This window comes from Pleurodeles waltl, chromosome 5, assembly GCF_031143425.1.
Source record: "Pleurodeles waltl isolate 20211129_DDA chromosome 5, aPleWal1.hap1.20221129, whole genome shotgun sequence".
Classification (NCBI taxonomy): domain Eukaryota; kingdom Metazoa; phylum Chordata; class Amphibia; order Caudata; family Salamandridae; genus Pleurodeles; species Pleurodeles waltl.
The window spans coordinates 190982187-191007084 of record NC_090444.1 but is presented as its reverse complement, the minus strand read 5'-3'; positions in this window follow the sequence as shown (position 1 = coordinate 191007084).

Here is a 24898-nt window from a genome sequence, read left to right as displayed (position 1 = left end):
TTTCACTGCCACTTCGACTTGGCATTTAAAACTACTTGCAAGGCCTGGGTCTTCCTGGGAAGGAAGGATGGACAGGGTCTTACATGCTAAAGGCTAGTTGCCTGACCCCACACAAAGGACTGATAACTCCTCAAAGATCTTCTGGCAGATAGGACTGGGTTGAAAGTGGATCTGGTGCATTTCAAAACCACTCTTTGAAGTCACGTCCACTTCAAAGGTACATTTGGGTATATATACTGGGTCTCTGACCTCCTAAAATCAGACACTTCTGGACACACAACTGGACTACCGTGCTGCTCAAAGGACTCATCTGGACTGCGTTTTTTAAAGGACTACTCTCCTGCTTGTTGACCTGCTGCTTTCTGCTCCCTGACTCTGCTGGAAGGAGTCTGTCTTCCCCCACAAGTATTCTTCAAGGGCTTGTCAGATTTTCTCCTCTGAAGAAGTTTGAGGGCCATCAAAGACTTCATCTAAGGGAAACAAATCCACTGCACCAGAAAAATCAATGCAATGCCTGCAGAATCGACGCAGGGCCTGTCTTGCGGCTAAAAAAATCACAGCAGCACCTACAGAGCCAACACAGAACCTGTTTCATCAACACAGCGTGTTTGGATTTTCCACGCATCGTCCCTGGATGTCAATTCGTCATCAAACCCTGCACCACCGCAGTAAGGGACCAAGATGTGTGCATATTCGATTTTTGTCATTTTGGTCTTGTTTTATTCAGATGAATAATATGTGTGAAGTACTTTTTTGTGGTATTTTTACTGTGTTATTGTATGAGCTACTGCACATATGCTTTGCACATTGCTTTCTAAGTTAAGCCTGCCTGCTGTGTGCCAAGCTAACGGAGGATGAGCACAGAATAATTTAGGTTGTGTTGTGACTTGCCCTGACTCAGACTGTGGTCCCTACTTGGTTAAGGTGCATATCTCTGCCCACTAGAGACCCAATTGCTAACAATGGTGATCAGAGGTGAGGATATGACTTGTGTTTGTGCAGTGCAATACAATAGGCACGTGAACACTACCTACCTGCATTTAAAGACCATTTCAATTATTGTTTCTTTTCCTGCAGTTGTCTTTAGGATGTACTACAAGTGGAGCCATGGAGTTTGAGCTGGATAAGCTGGAGTACACACCTAACCAGTTGAAAAGCTTTTGCAAAGGGATGGGGGCACATGCCTGAGGAGGCAACACGAAGGTGGCGTTTCAAATGGCTCAGTAGGCCTGGGCAGAGTTCCGCTACAACGAGGATAATGACTTTGGGGTGCCTCTGAATGGCTCTTCTGAGTGGCTGCCTGCAGCAGTTTAGGGGGACACCCCTGGATTTGTGCTATCTGTGAGGGTAGGAAGCAGTGTATCTAGTCATGACCTGATCCCAGAGGAAAGGAGAGAGGAGAGAGAATTCAAGCAGTTAGCAAAATTACAAATGGAGGTGGAGGACAAGAAGGCTGAAAGGAAAGCCAAGTGAGCCTTGGCAGAAAAGAAACAACTCCTGGTTCATGAACCGAGTCTAAAAGAGCTGGACCTCGAGGCTAGGCAGTCTGAGTTAGCAGTGGTGGTAGCACACATGCCGTATCTGATGGAGACAAGAAAGGATATGTTGCCCAGTTATGTGGTGGGAGATGACATTAATAGGTGGTATTGTACTTATGAAGTTCCACAGAGGGTAGACAGGGTTCCTGAGGAGCACTGGGGCGGTGAGTTTATGGTAACATGTGCCAATAGTTGGGAGGGACACACTTCTAGCATTAGATGTTGGGGACCGGACAGAGTATACTCCCATCCCATGAAAGCCACTTTGATTGCCTAATTTAGACTGACCCCTGAGAAGTATTGCCAATGATTCAGGGACCGTTAGAAGCTCCACAACCAATCCTGGGTAGATTTTATTGATTACTCCAGTAAGGCACTGAATGGCTGGGTGTGGGGCTATAAAGTCAATAATTGTGTTGGGTTGTACAATTTAATCTTGAAAGAGCACATGCTCAATATCTGTTTTATGGAGTTGCACCAGCACCTATTTGACAGAAAGCTGACTGAACCCAGAAAGCTTGCTGAGGAGGCGGACCTCTGCGCTAGTACCAGAGTGTCCAAAAAGGGATCGGGGGGGCACCTGCAAAGGTGGTCAGGGTTCCCACCTGAGGAAAGAGGGGGAGAAAAACTTAAAAATAATGAGTTCTCTAGAGCCCCCCAAAATAATTCCCTAGGCAGTAGTGGTAACCAGTCCCAGTCTGATCCTCTGCCAATACTTGCAAATATAGGCAGTGAGTCACCATTAATGGGCAACAGATGGAGACTCTGCATGACTCTGGAGCCAGCATGACAAGTGTCACGTCAGCTGGTGTCAGAAGAGCAGGTCCTACCAAACACCTTACACCAAGTCACAGTCGCTGACAATCGTGATAGCCATCTACTGGTGGCTCTGGTTCCCTTTGAGTGGGGGGGTCTCTCATACTCTGAAAGTTGCTATGAGCCCTGCCATGCCTGTAGATTGTATGTTAGACAATGACCTGGAACACACTATCTGGAGGGAGGTGGAGCTCAGGGCTCACTTGGAATAGATGGGGTTGCCTGAGTGGGTCTGTATGACCACACGGTCCATGGCTGCCCAGCAAGGTAGTCAAGGGTGCCTGGAGCCTGGAACAATGGTCGGGACAACTGCCAAGGTGAGGGGCAAGGGGTGTGGGAAACTGGTCCTGGAGATCCCATGGTGGAGGAGGAAGGGGTCCTTCAGAAGGAGACACTTGAGCCAACCGGGGAGGGCATTGCCACCCTAGGTAATCTATCTGTGCGCCTGGCTGGCAAGTTGAGGGTTGGCCCATCAGGGAGTCATTCTGCAAAGCGCAGAGAGAGTGTCCCACTAATGAGGGCATGAAGCAACAGGCAACAGCCCAAGCAGCAGGTGAAGCCTCTAGGGATCACCTAATCTACTGACAGAATGATCTCCTCTACAACAGGCCTAAGGATCTGGGTACTGAGGCAGCCAATGTGCTGGTAGTCCCCCTTTGCTATTGGGCCTTCCTACAGGGTTTGGGTCATGACATACCTTTGGCAGGACATTTAGGGCAAGACAAGACCTTCACCAGGCATACTGCCCACTTTTCTTGGCCCAGAATGATGACAACCTCAGATTCATTCTGCAGGTCCTGTCTCACCTGCCAGGCCAGTGGGAAGTCAAGGAAAAAGCTGAAAGCTCTCCTGATCCCACTTCACATCACTGGAACCCCCTTTAAAAGTGTGAGCATCAATGTCATTGGTCCATTGGATCCCAAGAAAGCCCTAGGCAACAGGTTCATCCTGGTCTTGGTGGACCATTCCACACGCTAACCAGAAACAATCCATCTGAGGATGGTGACTGCACCTGTGGTGACCAGAACTCTGATGGATATCTTTACCTATGTGGGGTTCCTGAAACATCTAGTGTCTAAAAAGGCACCAACTTCATGTCTGCATACATGAAGTCCATGTGGGGTGCATGTGGTGTAACTTATAAATTCACCACACGCTATCATCCCCAAACTAATGGTCTAGTTGAGAGGTTCAACAAGAACTTGAAGGGCATGATTGCAAGCCTATCTGATGCCATAAGGCGTAAATGAGATATCCTCTGGCCATGCCGTCTCTTTGTCTACAGGAAGATGCCACAGAAAGTAGTAGGGTTCAGCCCCTTTGAACTCCTCTATGGCCACCCTGTCAGAGGACCTCTGAGCATTGTCAAGGAGCGGTGGGAGAAAACTCCCAGGACCACCAGCCCCCAAGGATGTGGTCACCTACATGTTGGCCCTCCAGAACCAGAGCACCACTTCTGAAAAACGGCCAAGAGCAACCTCGAGGCCAGACAGGAGGTAATGAAACACTGGTGTGACCAGAAGACCACTCTGGTAGAGGTTTAGCCAGACCAAACAGTATGGGTCATGGAACCAGTAAAGCCCAGAGCTCTCCAGGACAGCTGGACTGGCCCATACGAAATCAAGGATCATAAAGGGGAGGCCACTTACTGGTTGGACCTCCAGATCCCTAGGAACCCACTAAGGGTGCTCCACATCAACAGATTCAAGCCTCACTTTGAGAGGTCTGAAATGAGCATACTCCCTGTGACAGATGAGGGTGTGGAGGAGAAGAGTAAACCTCTACCTGACCTCCTCACTGCACAGGAACACAATGGGTCAGTGGAGGCAGTCAGCCGCTCTGCCACCCTGACCCCAGAACAGCAAGGTGACTGGTACGAGTTGCCAGGGCAGTTTGCCTCACTGTTCTCACTCACCCCTGAACTCACACATCTGTGCATCCATTGCATTGACACAGGAGACAGTCCCTGTAAAGAATCAAATTTACAGGTTGTCAGAAAGGGTGGGAGCCAGCATCCAGGAGTAAGACCTCAAGATGCTAGCCTTAGGGATGATTGCGCCCTCTACAAGTCCCTGGCCCAGCCCTGTGGTGTCAGTACCAAAGGCCGCCCCACAAAGAACCACACCAGAACTTTGGTTCTTTGTGGACTCCAGGGGCCTCAATTCCATCACCAAGACTGATGCACACCGAATCCCCAGAGCTGATGAGCTTATTGACACGTTAGGTGATGTCAAATTCCTCAGTACCTCTGATTTAACATCAGGGTACCAGCAGATCACCTTGATTGAGGGAGAAAAAGAGAGGTCAGCATTCTCAACTCTTGAGGACCATTACTAATTCTGGGTGATGCCCTTTGGCTTGAGAATGCCGCTGCTACCTTCCATCAATTGGTTAACAGTGACCTGGCTGGCAAGGAGGCTTTCTGTTCCACCTACTTAGACGGCATTGCCGTCTACAGTGCCAGCTGGGAGGAACATCTGCATCACCTCCAAGAGGTGCTTCAGGCCCTGCAACAGGCAGGCCTGACAATCAAGGATAGCAAGTGTCATATTGGGCAGTGTTCTGTGGTGTATGTGGGACACCTGGCAGGTGGTGGCAAGGTGCAGCCGCTCGAGTTTCACTGCCACTTTGATTAGGCATTTAAAATGTACTTGGCAAGCCTCAAACTCCCCTTCTATTACATATATGTCACCCCTAAGGGAGCCCATAGGTCAGGGTGTGATGCAAGTAAAAGGCAGGACATGTACTTGCATGTTTTACATGTCTTGGTAGTGAAAAACACCCAAAGTCATTTTTCACTTTGTGACGGCTGCTTCTCTCGTAGGCCAGCATTGGAAATTCACTTACATACTTTTAAGTGGTAATTTGTGATCTAAAAGTAGTGGCATTGTCATGGTTGGTATGGCTGGAATGGTAGTGAGAAATCCTGCCTACTTGTTAAATTGGATTTAACATCACTATTTTTAGAAAGTAGGCATTTCTCTGCCGCAACTGCTCTCTGTGCCTTACAGCCTGTCTCCAATTCACATCTGGCCTATGCCAGTTGACAGCTCCCCTTGTGCATTCCACCCAAACAGCCATACACACAGGGCACTCAGCTGCATCTGAATTTATCTGCAAATTGATGGGTCTTCCTGGGCAGGAACGATGGACGGGCCCTAACTTACACTTCAAAGACTAGTGCCTGACCCCACACAAAGGACTGATAACCCCCCACAGAGCACCTGGCAGACAGAACTGGTTTGAAAGTGGAACTGGTGCACTTCAAAACTACTCTTTGAAGCCTTCACCACTTCAAAGGCACATTTGGGTATATATACTGGGTCTGTGACCGCCTAAAATCGGACACTTATGGCCCCACAACTGGACTCTATCACCAGAACTGCTGTGCTGCCCAAATTACTCACCTGGACAGCTTTTCTGGAAGGACTGCTGTCCTGCTTATTGCACTGTTGCCCGATGCTCCTTGACTCTGTTAAAAGGACTTTGCCTTCCCCCCACAAGGCTTGTCAGCTGGCCTCCTGTTAGGAAGTCTCAGGGCTTCCAAAGATTTCACCTTATGGAGAAAATCTACCCGGGCAGGGAAAATCTGCGCAACGCCTGCAAAATTGAGGCAGCACCTGGCTTGAAGCTGAATAATTGCTGCAATACGTACAAAATTGACACAATGCCTGTTTCATAATCACAGCACATTTGGGTTTTCTATGCATCATCCGTGGGGGTCAATCGGTCATCAAACCCTGCACTGTAGATATAACCAAGGCTGCTAGTCCGGAAATCAACTCATCACCTCTCTTGTACCATAAAAATTGACGCATCATTTTACTTTTCAATGGCTCACCTCCTCTGCGGCCCCCAGCCTTGTTTTTTTTTACACATCCCAGGTACTTTGTGTTAAAGAGATACATCCATTGATTCTTTTGGATTAAGTCTTACTTAAACCTCTAAAATTTGAAATCTTGACTTGTGCATATTGGATTTTTGTTGTTTTGGTCTTGTTTTATTCAGATAAATAATATATATATTTCTAAACTATTGTGGAGTACTGTTTGTGGTGTTTTCACTGTGTTACTGTATGAATTATTGCACAAATACTTTACACAGTGCCTTCTACGCTAAGCCTGTCTGCTCTGTGCCAAGCTACTGGAGGGTGAGCACAGACTAATTTAGGTTGTGTTGTGACTTACCCCGACTAAGACTGTGGTCCCTACTTGGACAGACATACCTCTGCCAACTAGAGACCCAATTTCTACCACATCCCAACTTACAGTTCTGGAGCCATGATTGGGAAAACATTCTGCTATGCAGTGATTGGCAGAATTTGGCCGGAGTTGCCAAAATTCCAAAAATTCTGTGGGAAGAACACAATATTTTGCCCACCCCAGTGGCAAAGTGACTACATAATGCATCACCCTTTTTTATCGCAATTGGAGCCTAACAGAATGATGCAAGTATGGTGTCCTATATTCACGATTACATAAAAATAATTTACATGATATTTCCTTTATAAATATGAGGAATTTAGTAATTCCATTTTATATACACCCAACTTGAACCTCCTGAAACTAATTGCTGAAACGTTTAGGGAAAACATCTGCACTTATGTTAATTCCCCCTACCTTTCTAGGTTGTGAATGAGTGAATTAATGAATGAACAGATTTATAAAGGGCACGGCTACTCAGAGAGTGTCCCAGCGTCACCAACTCAAAATAAAACCAGTGTACTTCATTTTAAATTGTAATTAGGCACCCTGGCCATGTTTTCTAGGGCAAAAAATGCACCCATTTAATGATCAACCTTGTGTTGTCCCAAACACCTTTCAATCTACAATAAGTAGCAAGAATTTTGCAGCTATTGTGTTTCTAACATAGAAGAAATGGAATTTCCCTTTAACCAGTCGAAAGCCACCCTCAGTTCAATTTCCCATGAGACACTTTCAAAACAAAGATTAATCGTTTCTCTTCACTCCGTGAATCATTTAACACAAAAACACTTTTAAGTCAAAGTCATGCACAGACAAGCATTGGTCGTAGGTTCAATCCTCTGCCCAGGCAGGAACATCCCAAGGGAGGGGTACCTGGGGATAATTTAGTTGAGCACCGTGCCTATAAGAACTCAACGGATTGGCTGCCTTTGGAGACCTCGGGAGCAATGGCGTAACAAACTGAAGGAGTCCCCACTGCACAGAACATGGAAGGGGCCCCCCTCCGTACTCACTCAGGCCTGGTGCTGTGCTGAGGGGGGCCCCTGGAGCTCGGGTGCTTCCCGCACCGCAGGGGCCTTTGTTACTCACCTGCTCGGGAAAATAAGAAAGACTCGTTAAAAAAAGATTACAGGGCCGACCTGCCTTGGCTCTGACCTCATTATTTCAGTGTGAAGAGGAGAGAAACATGTTGCGCCATGCGCTGTGTTACATTGTAACACCTCAATGTATCAGTATCATAATTTGGAAAAACAGGGACATCCCAGGTCTTGCTGCGCTTACATCTGGAGCTGCAATGTGAGAGGACATTCATTTTCTGAGCTAGATGAAAACATTGAGTTAAAGTGCATGCGTGTAGGGAATAAATGCATGGAAGGAAAGTATGTTTTATAATATAAAAAATGGAAAACTGCTTAAATTGAATCATAGATTTTTAGGTGTGAAAATGTTATAAATTGTATCCAGAATTAAGTGCTTTGGCAGTGTTTTAAAGGGACCCATGTCTGAGAGTATGAGAGAGTGTTTCAAGGTATTTCTGTGGTGCACCAAAACAGCAACGTCAGGTATAGAAACTGTTTAGCTGGCTATTTGTTGGTCAGGAATAAGGTGCAAAGGGTAACCCTGGGCCTCTACGTCATGAAGACACAACTTCCCCAATCCTGGTCCTAATCTTTACTAACCATTGTTTCAAGGAGAAATAGTCCAATGGGGTCAACTGAACTAAAGCAAAATTCTTCAAGTCCCAGAATGTGATAGGGTGATAAATGAAAGTCTAGGACTTGGATTCTTCTTAGGCCTTTAGTGGACCTAGTGCTCAAAACCAGCGCTGTGAGGAAATTATTATGGAAGCAAACAGTTTACAATGAGCAGAGTTCTAAAGTTTCATAGTTTCATCTACGATCCAGACAACGTTTTTTTTATTTCCATTCGGGGAATTGGAGTCCTATTTATTCAAATAAGAAAAAATATAGGACTACAAGTTTCTTGGACATCAACTAGATGTTAGCAGGAGTAGCAGCTGGAACCTCTGCCTTGCCCTCTGGTTCACCTGGCACTGCCCTTCCTTGTCTCAGCGGGCACAAAGGCAGATGTTGGAAAGGAAAGTGCCCTCTTGACTTTTCTGCAGCCCACAGAAATATATTGCTGACGGCCTCAGTATAAATAAGAGGTTGTTGAGAAAAGAAAGAACCCTCTTAAGTTTTCTACAGCGCCTCTCTTTGCATATATGTGATCGAATCATTTGATGTCTTTGCTGTTTTTGCACCAAATGGTTCTCTGACATCATTTTTGCTACCGCAGGCATTTTGAAGAATCAATGTCCATGTACAAGTCCTAGAATGCAAAGAAAACCTGGAATAGTTGAGGTCTGCATTCAAAGACCTACAAATCTTGAGAACTCGGTGTAGGTCAGTATATAATTAAACTGACAGAACTTTGAGGGAGCCCATATCAGGTTTTTAGTCAGGACACCAGGTAGTAACAGTAAGTGAGAAGTTCTCTAATGCGTCAAACATAGAAGTGAAAACATATGCTATAAAAATTATCACAAACAGTGTGAAATTGCATTTTACAAAAAGTCTTTATCAAGTATGCATTTTAGACATTTCTGTAGGCAAATTATTCACAAACTTGCCACTATTCTATGAGTATCCCTTCAGAGCTTCAACCTTTTTGAAAACATATGTGAAAATCGTGCCCTAAGTTAAAAATTTGGCCCTCTTTTTTAATAGTTATTTGAAGGGAAACCACCACTGAAGAAAGTTAGAATTATTCACTTCGTCCTCTCACGAAATGCAATTTGAGACAGACATTTATAAACTTCCAATCACAAAGATCACCAGAAGCCATTACAGGTACTGCATTTCTGCTGTGTTTTGCTCTGTCTGCACTTTGTCTTGGGTTCTTAGATTGGAAAAGGGGAAGTTCAGTGGGTTTGAGCCAAGTAAACTGTGGCTCTGTGGCTCTGGTATTCTCTCCCACATACAAAAGTTTGGTTCCCAAAAGAATTGGTGCAATGTCAAGGATCCTTGCCTAATTAACAAAGCTGACAGTAACAAGAGACTCCCAGGCACAGTGATTTGGGAGGCCAGCTCCTGCTGTTACTGGTGTCCAAGCTCACAATTCAGGCAGGGGGCTATTGCTGTTAGAAAAAGTCTATCATCTATGGTAGATCTGCTGGCCGTATCAAACATTAGGGATCTATGGGGGTTATTACAACTTTGGAGGAGGTGTTAATCCGTCCCAAAAGTGACGGTAAAGTGACGGATATACCACCAGCTGTATTACGAGTTCCATAGGATATAATGAACTCGTAACACCTCCTCCAAAGTTGTAATAACCCCCTATATCTTTTAACTATCTGGCAAAACTGTAGAAAGTACAATGATGGTTGAAAGGGAAACAGAATCAGGGCAACCAGACCCAGGTGAAAGAACACTACCATAAATCTAGGATTTAAGAGAAAGCTGCTGTGTTCCTCAAAGTCTTGAATCTCTAAACAGCATTGTCTAGAAGAGGAGGACTGCGTGATAATGACTATCATACCTGAATACTAGATGCAGTTATGCAGAACTGGGTAACAGCTCATTCTTTCAAATGCTAAGCCCATTTGTATATTCAGAACTGAATAATGGGGTTGTATCAGGCATGTGAGGAAGAATAGGTCCAAAGCAGAGGGTCATATCAAAAGCTACATTTTCATACTGAGATCCATGCTGTTTTGAAGGCTGTAAGAAACTGGTTTATTGGTTGAGAGGGGTGAAAGCCCCACTCAGGCAACATCAGCAATCCTTGTCAGGGTGAACCACAAAAGACTCTAAATTACCCTGTGCTTAGCCCTCTAGTAGCTTGGCACAAAGCAGTCAGGCTTAACTTAAAGGCAATGTGTGAAATATTCATGCAGCACACAGACAGTAATAAAGTGATAACCCAACACAAGAATAATCTCAAAACAATTTAGAAGAATAGTGTAAATTCTAATAAATACAATTATACAAGAACAACAAAATTCCAATCAGTAGAACTGGAGACATTGAAGTTTAAGGTTTCAAGTAAAATTAGGGCCAAGAATTAGAAAGTGCCACTTGATGTTATCTGGTCACACTAGACCAGTACAAACTTACAAGCACAGCCAACTCCAACAGAGCATGGGTCAGGTAAAGGGACTAGGTTAGTTCCGCTGAAGAGTTACCTTCTCAAGACTGTCAAGAACAGTTTAGTTCATGCTGGAGAAGGGTGATAGGAGGAGGCTTTTGGCCCGAAGAGTAGGGCAATTATCACATGCATCAGTAGCTGTAGCACAAAGAGCCAGTTGTCCCTGAACCATCATGTTGGATAACGGTAATTATTTATGGTCGCTGCTGGCGAGATGAGCAGGTCTCATTGGAGATTCATGTTGGTAGCCGTCACAGAAAGCAGAGTTTCAGAACGAATGGGCCCATTCACGGTTGGGAGGAGCCCAAACTTCAAGATTTTCACATTTTCTTTAAAAAATAAATCTCACTGATGCCTGCCAAGAGTCCAGGGTCCAGGGGTGCCTCTAGGGGATCAGGACTCACTCCAGCAAAAACCAGCAGCAGGGCTGAGCCAGTTTCAAGTAGGTCAAGTTGGTGCTCATCAGCTGTGAAGTTGCAGGCAGGCCGCTTGTTTGGTTGGTGTAGCTCAAACAGACCAACTGACCCTTCAAGTCATTCTGGGCAGCCGGGTATCAAAGCATGCAGGTCAATATCGCTCCTTAATACAGTAAGGCAGTCCCTCAAGCAGGATGACAGTCCTTTTGGTAGCAGAGAGGTCCTTCTTCTGAATCTTGCCAAGGTCCAGAAGTGTTCTGATAAGTGGTTCTGGAGATCCTCTGTTTATACTTGGCCCAAGCCTTTGTGTGGGGGAATTCCTTAACCTAATCCTAAAACTAATTCTGGTTAGTTCTTCTCCTTGTTCCAAACTGTCCAGGGTGACAAAAAGCAGGAGAAGCCTTTTGTCAGGTTACTTTGTGTGTGCTGTAGGCAGGACCCTTCGAAGTGTAATCGGGTAGGGGAAAGCTCCCCAGCCATCCTGTCAGGAAGAACCTCTCCCATCTGTACCCAGGTCCCACTAATCACTGTCTGGGCCCAACAAACAATCTTAGTGTGGAAACCATTAAAAGACCAAGGCAGCTGGAAACTTATAGAAAGCCCTCATAAACTTTGGGCAGGAAAATGCCAACTGAATAATAACTTAAATTCTGACTTCACTATAAAAGAGGATTTTTAAGTATAATTCATTTGCATGTCAACGTCACATCTTCACCTGCTCCCAATATGAAGTTAGCATTTAATCTTTGAAATAAGGTAACCCAGTGTTAGTCAATAGCAGAGATAGAATTACAACCGTAAAAGAAGACTTTAGGAACTGCTCACTGTCAAGACATGTGAAACCTAAACCCACATGTTCTACTCATTAAATACTATGCACCCTGCCCTGTGTGTTTTTAGAGCCTACCCAATGAGTGACTTATAAATATTAAAAAATAAGATTTAAGCCTGACAAAAGGTTTATTTTGTCAGGTTGAAATGGCAGTTTTAAAGCTGCACGAACAGACTGCAGTGGCAAGCCTACAGACATGTTTTAAATTTGGTGGATGGCACATCAAGTGCTCCTTCCCACTAGTCACACTTAGTACCATGCAGTACCATTTACTAGGGGGATTTACAAGTAAATTAAAGGTACCAATCACATGTATGCCAATTGCACTGTGTTTTAGGGAGAGAACACTTTACCACTGGTTAGTATGAGAAGAAAGGCACAGAGTTCTGATGCCAACACTCTAGACCCTGCTAGAAGTACAAAGTCGAACAAAGTCCATATTTCTAACACTGCTTTGACAGTCTGTGCTAAAGAATGTTTTAGTAATTTTAAAGTAGCACTTGTTTTTACAATGGCTTTCTGTTGCAACATTATTTCTAGAAACATTTGGGGATGTTTATTTTATGACTGTCAAAGTAAATATCCCTTCCTATAATTCAATCAGAACTCTGCTCTTGGTATCCTGGGTGATTTTCTTGTGTTTTGACAGAGTGTCTGATTTCCTTAACAAAAATTAAGAAGTCTGAAGAGTTGAAGTATTATTTCCAACACCAAAATCAAATGATAGATTAACACATAGACCAATTCATAGGTGCAATTTACAACATAAACGTTGTACTCCTGGGGCCCTATACTGAAGAAACACACTTCTGGTTTTTGTGTTTGCAGTGTCTAAAGTTAATAGATATAGCATGTAAGTTCAAGATTTAAGTGCATGAAATGCAGGCAGCACACGTAGGAAACAGTGAACAGGGATTACTTCTCAGTTTCCGTCTTGTGCTGTCAGAGAATTTCTGTATGAACATCAGACACATTAAATGCAAAGAAAAGGGTTCATTGCTCTGGGCTGAGCCAGAGCAGCTCTTAATATGGTCCCTATAGTATGTTTATGTTTAAGTATTTTTAAAGCACATGGCTACCTTAGGGCTCCCAGCGCTGGGTGAGATATTGAGCAGCCTCGACGGAATCACCAAGCCAACTGGGAAAGTATTACAGATTAGTATAACAGGGAGTTATGGGAAAAGCCAGGCTTTAAGCATCTTCCTGAACATTAGTTCATCTTCCAAGCGTCTTATCTCCAGGGGTAAGGCATTCCATTGTTTGGGTGCAAGATGGGTAAATGATCTATCTCCCCATCTGGCTTTTTGAGTGCTTGGGATCTTCAGGAGACAGCCCTGTGCAGATCTGAGGTGCATAGGAGGGAGGTATGGGGATAATAGCCCTCTCAATTTATGGGGGATCTTTGAGTTGTGGACTTTGTGTGCCAGGCATATTGTTTTAAACTTAATTCTTGCTTCAATGGGAAGCGAGTGCAACATTCTCAAGGCCTCTTTTGCTGCCTATAATCTGGGAATTTTCATTAGTGTTCTCGCTGCGGCATTTTGTAATACCTGTAGTTTTTTAGTAACATATTTTGACGAACCTGGGTATAAGGAGTTACCATAATCCAAACTGGATATCATTAGAGCTTGAACCACTGTCCGTCTGGAGTGTTCTGTGATGAGCTCCAACATTTTGAGGATTGTCATTAGTAAGCCAAAGCCAGTTGAGGCTACTTTAGTTGCCTTTGAGACCTTAATAGGAGCTTTGCCTTGCCACACTCCCAGATTTTTTATAGGAGAGTTAGGAATGGGAGAATTTCCCAAACAAGCTGGGCAACTTAAACCTATCATTGGAGTTAAGTTATTTGCAAGGAATATTTTTTATTACCATTTAGTTTTAGGCAGCAAATTGACATCCATTTAGCAACATTTTGTAGGCATGGGACCAATTGCTGCTGTTCCAGGTTCTGTCTCTTTGTTTGAGACACTACTAGTTGCGTATCATCTGCTTAAGATTTTATGGATAAACTATGCTCTAATACAATGTTTGCCAGAGGTCTCAGATAGATGTTAAAAAAAGTAGGGTTGAGAGCTGAGCCCTGTGGTACCCCACACTTGGAATTCATAATGTCTGAAAGGCATGATTTTTCCATGACTTGGAAGGTTTGGTCCTTTACAAAAGAATTCATCCAGTCCAATTCCTTATCTTGGACTCCTACTTCTTTAAGTCTCTGAATCAGAATCTTATGATCCACGGTATCAAAAGCTGCACTTAGGTCTTGTTAGAAATGGGGATGGGGTATCTAGTTGGCAGGGGTATACATCCTTGTCCAAGTAGGGACCACTATCCTAGTCAGGGTAAGTCACACACAATCCAAATTATCCTGTGTCCACCCTCTGGTTGCTTGGCACTGAGCAGTCAGGCTTAACTTAGAAGGCAATGTGTAAAGTATTTATGAAATTAACAGTGAAAGCACCACAAATACAATACACAGATTTAGAAAAAAAGATAATATTTATCTGAATAAAATAAGGCAAAAATGACAAAGATCCAATAAGCACAAGTTGAAATATCATGTTTAAAAGGTTTAAAAGAGTCTTAATTCTTAGAATTAAACAGTTGTGTCTTTGTTACACCCAGTACCTGGTATGTGTCAAAAATAACGATGCACGGAGACCGCAGAGGAGGAGATGTGTGGAAAAATAGAGTATTGCATCGAATTTCTAGTGTGACACAGACAATGCGTTGTTTCTTCCATGCTGCAAGGGGTTTGCGTTTTTTTTCAGTGTGCAGTGTTGGTTCCTCACTGCGGTGCGGGGATATTTTGACACCCAGGGACGATGTAGGGAAAATCCTTGACACGCTGGAAGAAGGCACAGACACTGCGTCGGTCCAGTAGGTGATGTGACAAATTTTTCCATCACAAGGCAGGCGCTGCGTCGAATTTCCACTTGGGAAATCGGGCTGCGTTGTTCTGGTCGGCTGTGTGGCAATTTCTCAGTCACAAGGCAGGCTTTGCCTCGATCTCGGGAGGCGGTGTGTAGATTTTCGAAGCACAAGGAGTTTCCTGAGGAGATGAAGGCCCTCATTATGACACTGGCGGGTGGCCTCATTCTGCCATCAGGCCACACGGGTGGCCTGAACTCCGCCGGCCCTAATTTGAGTTCCCCGCTGGGCTGGCAGGTGGAATCAGCATTTCCGCCCGCCGGCACCGTGGGGAACAGGGCCTTAACATTGCAGCCGGCTCCTAATGGAGTCGGCAGCAATGTGGCAGTGCAGTAGGTGCAGCAGCACTTGTCACGCATTCCACTGGACATAATTCGGGCAGTGGAATGCGTGATCGGGCTGTACATGGGGGCCTCTGCACTGCCTATTGCAAGTGCATGGGCAGTGCAGGCCCCGCCCACCCATGAGTCCCCCATTCTTCCAGCCTTTCCATGGTGGTGTAGACTGCCATGGACAGGCTGGGCGGATGCTGCGCTTACTGATTACAACCACTGGGACCGCCAGGCTAGTGGCAGCCTGGCGGTGTTGGCGGTTGGACCGTGGCGGCTCTACCATGGTCATACTGTGGCAGCGGACCGCCATGGTCATAATTTGGCAGCAGACCGCCACGACCGTTGAGTTCCAACTGCCACCGTGACCTTGGTGGTCTGGTGACCACCAGGGTCATAATGACCTCCGAACTCTTTTTGAACCTGAGATTTCAGAAAACAGGAGGCAAGCTCAATCAAAGTGAGCGGAGAGCACTTTTGGGGAAGGCAGAGTCCTTCTCAGCAAAGTCAGAGACCAGCACCGAAACAGCAAGGCAGCTGTCCTTCTCAGAAAAGCAGTCCCGACCAGTCCTTTGGGCAGCCAGGCAGCTCCTCTTGACAGGATGCAGGTGTAGGTCCAGAAGTGTCTGCGTTGCCAGAGACCCAGTATATATACCCAAAAATGCATTTGTAGTGGGTGAGACTTCAAAGAGTGGTTTTGAAGTGCACAAGGTTCCCCTTTCAATTCAGTCCTGCCTGCCAGGGCCCCAGTAGGGGGGTTTGGCAGTCCATTGTGTGAGGGCAGGCCAGTGGCCTTTTAAATATAAGTGTCAGGCCCTCCACTCTTCCAGCCCAGGAGGACCCATTCAATATGCAGATGAGTGCAGGTGTGACTGAGTGTCCCGTATTTGTGGTTGTCTGGGTGAAATGCACAAAGGAGCTGTCAACCAACCCAGCCCAGACATTGATTTGAGACATGTTGCAAGGCACAGATGTTTTTTAAGTGTAGAGAAATGCTCACTTTCTAAAAGTGGTATTTCTAAAATAGTAATAGAAAATCCAACCTCACCAACAGCAGGATTTTCTATTACCATTTTGTCCATATTAAATATGACCTGGTTACCCCTTTCAGATCAGAATCGACCACTCACAAAGTATATGAGGGTAGTCATAATGCTAGTCTATGAAAGGAGCAGGCCTCACAGTAGTGGGAAATGACTTTAGAACTTTTTCACTACCAAGAGATATAAAACACATGTGTACCTACCCTACTTTTAACCTACATAGCACCCTGCCCTATGGGTTACCTAGGGCCTTCCTTAGGGGTGACTCATATGTAGAAAAAGGGGAGTTTAAGGCTTGGCAAGTACTTTGAAATGCCAAGTCGAAGTGGCAGTGAGACTTCACACACTGGCTTTGCAATGGCAGGCCTAAAACATGGTTAAGGGACTACTTATGTTGGTGGCACAATCAGTGCTGCAGGCCCACTAGTAGCACTTAGTTTACAGGCCCTGGGCACATGTGGTGCACTTTACCTGGGACTTATAAGTAAATCAAACATGCAATAGGGGATGAACCAATGTTGCCATGTTTAAGGGAGAGAGCATATGCACTTTAGCACTGGTTATCAGTGTTAAAGTGTGCAGAGTCCTAAAACCAGCAAAAACTGTGTCAGAAAAGTGAAGGGAGGCAGGGAAAAAGTTGGGGGATGACCACCCTAAGGCTGTGAGGTCTAACAGGTCTAATAAAAATGATTGTGACAGCGCCTCCTTGATCTACAATGCATTTGAGTTCCTCTGTACCCAACAGCAAAACCAACTCTGTGCTATGCTGTGCCCTGAATCCCATTTGCGAGGGATGCAGGAGCAGGTTATCTTCAAGATAGCTAGACAAAATCTGGTTGACATTTTTCTCTAGAAACTTCCTCATTGTCAGAAGGAGTGAGATGGGCCAATAGTTGCTCAAAACTAATGGGTCTAGATGAGATTTCTTCAAGAGAGGTCTGATAATAGCATGTTTCAATTTTTTTGGAACTACCCCTACCTCTAGAGACATTTTGAGACTTTATAATGAGGAGTAATATTTGCATACCTTTATCAATGATATGTATACATATGTACTGCATTACATACTTTTACATGCCTTTGTGAATTGGGCACAAACTATTTCAAATTGGAATATCCAGGGAATATTCTCTGCAACTGTGCCCTCTTTGCACTTTTAGTAAAACAATAGTTGGATGTTTCAAGGCTTCTTTTAGGGAGCTAGGTGTTTTGGGCTAGTTGACAAAGGCATATAAGACCACATAAAAGATTACTCCTGTTATCAGTTCTGTACACATAAACGTATTTGTTCATCAGCCACTTTGTTTACAAATAAGCTAATTTCTACTTTTAAGGATCTACCCATAGAAGAACAGGTCACACATTTCTACCTTTTGGATCTAAAGCAGTAGCCAATGTTTAAGCTTCATTAAGTTGAAGGCGGTTGCCTGATATTGAAGAGGCAGGTTACTGGGACTCTTAGCCTTGGGTTGGTTAAAGACTCTCTGGTAAAGCATTCAGTGTCGTGCGTATACCACCTATAGTTTACCATGTATCCACTGCTGAAGGTAAATAATAGATTGTAAATAAAGGTCCACATAGATAGTAAATGAATGAGGTTCCGGATGTAGCCTGTGGAATTAAGAAGGGGAACGGAACTTTTCCTGACGACTACAGTCCTATTTTAACACTAAGGGCCCAATTTAGAGTTTAGGAGGATGGGATTACTCTGTCACAAATGTGATGGTAATTGCGTCCACTGTATTACAATCCCATTATAACCTACAGGAACTGTAAAGCGGCGGAAGGCATATCCGTCATGTTTGTGGCAGAGTAACCCGTCCTCCAAACTCTAAACCAGACTCTATATTTTTTTACTGTCACGAAAGATGTGAACCAGTTCAAGGAGGAAGTATCAGCACTCACTAGTTTGGGTAATCCTATTCTTACTTATTTATTCATTTAGGTAATTACCTGAATATCGTACTCTACGCTGCTGTGGACAGGTCCACCATGAGAAACAGGGCTGAATGTCCCATGACCATAAAGATGCGATTTTGGCAGCGTAACGTTTCTTTATTTTTCGAAGAAGCCTGCATGCCAATTTTCACATACTCAAGAGTTGTTCTTTTTTAAAGGCAGACTCAATAAGTCTCATGGTTGTTAATGACCATTGCGCCACACATTTCTAGAACGTTTTGCCATCAGTAAATTGGAGGCTGCATGCTAAGAAGTGCTGCATGCAACTTAGGGCAGGATTCTCAACAGCAAGACACCAGAAACCAGAACATTGCAACAGAGAACCGCCTATATGAGAAATAACCAAACAGAGAAAAATATAAAATAGTGTGACTAGAGTAAGAAAAATGAGAGATTGAGAAAACATATGCAACTGCTCAAGATAACAAATATAAGTTTTAATGTCACTCTCAACTAGGGCAGGATTCTCAACAGCAAGACACCAGAAAACGCAACAGAGATCCGCCTAAATGAGAAAATAACCAAACGGAGAAAAACATTAAATACTGTGACTAGAGTAAGAAAAATGAGAGATTTAGAAAACATATGCAACTGCTCGAGATAACAAATACAAGTTTTAATGTCACTCTCAACTAGGGCAGGATTCTCAACAGCAAGACACCAGAAAACACAACAGAACATTGCAACGGAGAACCGCCTAAATGAGAAAATCACCAAAAAGAGAAAAACATAAAATAGTGTGACTAGAGTAAGAAAAATGAGAGATTGAGAAAACATATGCAACTGCTCAAGATAACAAATACAAGTTTTAATGTCACTCTCAACTAGGGCAGGATTCTCAACAGCAAGACACCAAAAAACGCAACAGAGAACCGCCTAAATGAGAAAATAACCAAACGGAGAAAAACATTAAATACTGTGACTAGAGTAAGAAAAATGAGAGATTTAGAAAACATATGCAACTGCTCGAGATAACAAATACAAGTTTTAATGTCACTCTCTTGCAACCACAGTTGGGGAACAGCTGCCTATATTACCTTCCGTTATTGCAAAGCTGCAGAAAGCATAACTTAAGCCACGTTAGCGATACATCCGCAGATAGATATTACACACAGACTCAAAAAATACAGGCTCTGAAAAAATATGATATTCAAAGTTATAAAAATGGTATACAGAAAAACAAATACAACATAATGCCACAAAAACTTAAAGTGACTTCTAAGATAGTAAAAAACAACAATGAATATATATGGCATATGAAAGAATGGATAGTCTATCTGTAAATGAACACAAAAACTGGTAGTCAATTAAGTTTGGAGGTCTAATTTAGTTGGCCTATATTCCTGTTTACTGAAGCTAATCAATCTCTGTACTTTTTCCACCGAAACATATGCAAATATTTATGCATTAGGTAATTTTAATACTTTCAGAGGAAAAAATTTGGCAATGTAGTTGCCAAAAACCACAAAAATGCCTGGAGCTGTAAAAAACATACACTCACAAACACCTACATTTATATGTTCATTTTCATAGTGCTGTTTATAAATAGAAATTATTTGCAAAACAAGTTTTCAAAGATGAAACAAAGATATATTTCCTACAACACATTACACCAGAGTCCTTTACCTGTCAGCTTAACTTAATACTAATCTTAAATCCCTGAAATTGAAATTCAGATTTGGAGCCCAAAACGAAAAAAGGCCTATCTTTATGATAACTTAGAATTATAATGCTGTTGCTGAAATAAGCGCACAGCTGGGTAAAGATCTGCAAGAAATGTTAATTCTAAAATATGCCTGTGAATTTATCACGGCATGCATGATATCTGTTTGTATACTTTATATTCTGTCTACATCCATCGAATGTACAAACATTGGAAACCCTCGCGAGAAAATCCAAATTAGAAATATAAACTGTTGACTTTGGGAATTTGTGTGTTTTATTTTTGCTGAAGATGTCCTCATCCAGCTATTTAATGTAATAATTAGAACGGTCAGTTAAGCATGTGGCCTTCATACGTGTGTCATGATTTTTTTAAACAAACGACTTTGATTGGATTACTTGTCTTGTGTGTTTTTTTTCGGAATTACCTCGGGTATAAGAAAAACAAACATTCTGTATATCCACAGGTAATCATTTAATCCAGCCCAAGGTCTGATACAGTCAGTATTGCCACCATATCCTGGTATGCTATCTAGCAACACTTAGGGCCATATGTACGAACACTTTTTCCCATAGACACAGAATGGGTAAAAACCTTTGCTACATCTGGCCCTTAGTGATGTAAAAAAGCCAAAGTGATGTCCAGATAGAATGAAGCCGAACTTTTGTGTCTGACCAATTATCAGCACCTATGTAGAAATGATAATGAAGCTGTGTGGAAAGTAGGTGTCTGGTGTAGAGTTGAGTGCATACTGTTTTCTGAATCTCACCAAGTTCTCTCCGATTCTTAAGGACAGAAGGAAAGAGTTCCACAGACTTGTTATTTGCGGTCGTGAAATTCTTACAATACATCTTTTGGTTCATAAGGATTACATTCCATGATATCCACAGAGGATGAGCTCAAGGTCGTGGAGGGCTGCTACAGGCGAAGTTGAGGTTTGATGGTACATAGGGACATATCAGCAAACTAACCCCAAGGCTTTTGATTTTAGGCATTTTCACTTTGACTCTGGTTCACTCGAGAGGCTCTGTGTACATAAGAATCAAGGTGGCCTTTTTTACCTGCACAACTAAGGAACTTAGGGGGTGATTCTGACTGTGGCGGGCGGCCGAGGCCGCCGGCCACAGTCCCGCCGACAAATGACCGCACCGCGGTCAAAAGACCGCGGCGGCCATTCTTACATTTCCACTGGGCCGGCGGGCACTCTCCAAAAGAGCGCCCGCCGGCCCAGAGAAAATGCCCCTGCAACGAGGATGCCGGCTCCGAATGGAGCCGGCGGAGTTGCAGGGGTGCGACGGGTGCAGTGGCACCCGTCGCGTATTTCAGTGTCTGCTTTGCAGACACTGAAATACTTTGCGGGGCCCTCTTACGGGGGCCCCTGCAGTGCCCATGCCATTGGCATGGGCATTGCAGGGGCCCCCAGGGGCCCGCGGCACCCCCTACCGCCATCCTGTTCCTGGCGGATCAGGATGGCGGTAGGGGGTGTCAGAATCCCCATGGCGGCGGAGCGCGCTCCGCCGCCATGGAGGATTCTCCCGAGCAGCGGAAAGTCGGAGGGAGACCGCCGACTTTCCGTTTCTGACCGCGGCTGAACCGCCGCAGTCAGAATGCTCGAGGGAGCACCGCCAGCCTGTTGGCGGTGCTCCCGTGGTCGGTGACCCTGGCGGTCACCGGCCGCCAGGGTCAGAATGACCCCCTTAGTTCCCCAGTTCCCCCAACAAATGAATCTCTGTGTGCCATTAACACCCATCTTTCATAAACGTGGCACTGTGCATTAAACTTCACTCATGAACGTACCCCGGAAAAAGGGCTGTTTGGTGTTGCTTTCATTTTGGGAAGGTTTATGAGGGCGTCAGAGTGCCGGTGCTGCAGATAAGCATGGAGGTAGCGATGCAGCAGTATACGCTCTATCAGCCCTCCAACTACTGCTGTCACCACAATATGCACCCGACAGGCCGAGCCCTCAAAAAGAGGCACTGCTTCTATCATTTTCCTGACCCAGGCGATAGCACAGAGAGCAGGAGAAACAACTTTACTTATTTCCCAGCCTGCACAGCCATAGTGCTACCCTTCAGCATTCTAAAAAGTCCAAGGACAGAGAAAGACTAGAAGTTTTACTGTTATGCAAGAGAACTCCAAACGTGAGATGGCAGGCCTAGGGAAGAGTCAGAACTAAAGCATGCACTGAACAAATGTTTAGAGCCACTAACTGTTGCAGTAATTGCTACCTTCACTTATACTTTGTTTTTCATGGACGTGGTCACTTCCAGCATGGTTAGGGATGGTGAGGAATTTCATAAGTGCTTACTGTAACGTAACAGGCAAGTTATGTGTGCCTTTCTCTCTTAAACCCTTAGCTTTTGAGGTGTAACAGCACCCCTTTGTGCTGATCCCTACATTAGGGGTTCTGTGTGCTTACGCATTTGTAACTTTTTTCCACATAAAGTATCCACACCAAATTGGAGTTCATTTTCCCAACATCCTGGAGATTCTAGAGAGAACCAGAGTTTGTAGGTTCCTCAACAGGGACCCAATAAAATAGCCAAAACCTAGCTGATTTTTTTGTGAAAATGGGAAAACAATTGCTGTGCAAGAAAGTATGCTTTTTTCTTAAAAAATGTATCACCAAAGGTTTTTCTGTGCTAATATTACAACCTTCCAGCTTTGAAGAAGAAACACAGATGTATAAAAACATTTTTTCAGCACAGTTTTGGCACTTTTTTTTTTAATTGTGTGGTTTCAACCTAAGCGTAGTTTGTGAAGAAAAGATGTGCGAAACCCAGACATAATTCTGCACTCAGCAATGGGGTCATTTGAGTGAATCTCTCAAGGATATCTCAAAGAAACTAATTGTTGAAGTAAAAAAAGAATGTAAATGAGTAAACAAAAAAAAAAAGGCATGTTATGTGTGCCTTTCTCCTTTAACCCCTTAGTTTCTGAGGCGTAACAGCACCCCTTTATGCTGAGCCCTTCATTAGGGTGCTGTGTGCTTACGCCTTTGTAACTTTTTTCCACATGAAATATGTACACTAAATTTGAGTTATTTTTCCCAAACTCCTGGAGATTCTAGAGATAACCAGAGTTTGTTGGTTTCACAACAGGGATCCAAGAAAATAGCCAGAACATAAGCAGATTTTTTTGTGAAAATGGGAAAAAAGTGATGTGCAAGAAAGTATGTTTTTTTCTTTAAAAATGCATCACCAGAGGTTTTCTGTGCTAAGATTACAACCTTCCAGCTTTGAAGAAGAAACACAGATGTATAAAAACATTTTTTCACCACAGTTGTGGCATTTATTTCTTCAATTGTGTGGTTTCAACCTACGTGTAGTTTGTGAACGAAAGATGTGTGAAACCCAGACATAATTCTGCACTCAGCAAGGGGGTCATTTGAGTGAATCTCTCAAGGATTTCTCAATGAAACTAATTATTGAAGTAAACAAATAATGTAAATGAGTAAAAAAAAAAGAATAGGCATTGGCGACAACATTTTAATTTGTACGTTTTTGTCCTTACGGCTGTTTTAGAAAAGCAATATGCAGCCGACAGACAACACACCATTCGAGTCACAGAGTTATATAATGTTTGTAGGCTCTACAAAAAGGTGTAATAACCACAGGCAGCAATTGAGATGCAACCTATAACTGTTTTTCATTATGTACCGACAAGTCAGAAATTCATAAGGTAAATTGCAATGGAGGAGAAAATTATATAAACGAAAACTGATAATTTTCTCAAATATGCACATAATACTGAATTTAGTAACAGTAGTTATTTGTACACATTTCAAATTGGAGTTACCATTACATTCTGCAAAATGCCTTCTCTCCTGAACACTAGCTTACATTTGAAAGATACTAATGTGAAGAAATCCAAATGGAAATATATGTTGTACTATTCTCCGTTCCCACATGTCTCCCGATAAAAAGAGTACCCCACTTGTGCAGCTGGACCTATTGATTGTGACACAAAACATCGAAAAATGCAACCTTGAGATATCACATTTCACCTAGGAAAATCAATGTTGTTTTTTTTTTTTTTTTTACAATATAGGCAGCTATGGGTCTTGGGACTACGTCTTGGGACTACGCTTGTCCACCACATACGGAAACCTACCAAACCCAGACATTTTCTAAAACTAGGCCCCTCAGGAATCCAGGGTGGCCTGCCTTGGATGGATATCCCTAACTTTTCCCACCCACAATACCCTTCAAACATGCATTTTCTTCATGTTTCTGTGACAAAAATTAAAATAATTATGATGATCCACAAATGTCCAGCCACTCAGTATTCCTATGCTTTTCCTGATAAAAACCCTACCCCAGTTATGTGGGTCGGCACAACACCCAGGACAAGAAATGCCTCAAGAGTCAACATCAACAAATCAAATTTTCTTACTCAAAACTGAACCTTTTTTTCAGTTTGGTTAGCTCTGGATTTTGTGCTGGGCTTGACAGCCTCCAAGAGAATCCTATCAAATCCAGGCACTTTTGAAAAATAGACACCCAAGGTAGATCAGGCTGGTGTGCCTTTCATGAATCCCATGATGTTTTCTTACCCACAGTGCCCTGCAAACCTCCTTCACGAGGTCTCCAACTGTCCGTGATTTGATCAGTTCCTGTGGCGGGCACTGAGCCCAGCCACACAAGTGGGTTAGCGCTTTTTTCGAGAGTAGGAACACTGAGTGGTAGTTATTTTTGGACCTCAGCAGATTCCAGAAGTTTTTTAGGCAAAGTGTGTTGTTTGCAGATCATGGGGATCCATGCAAGGCACGCCCTTAGGTGTTTGCTTTTCAGAAATGTCTCAGTTTGGGAGGTTTCTTTGGGTGGTGGCCAAGCCTGGGCCCAAATACTTCAGCTACTCCTATTTTCCATTTCTCCATGTTTTGTTATGGGGCCTTTTGTGTCATGGGCACTAGATCCAGTCACACAAGTGGGGCACTGTTTTTATCTGGACAAGTGTGGAAATGCTGGGTGGGAGGATTGTTATGGATTCCTGCAGGTTCCAGAACCTCATGACA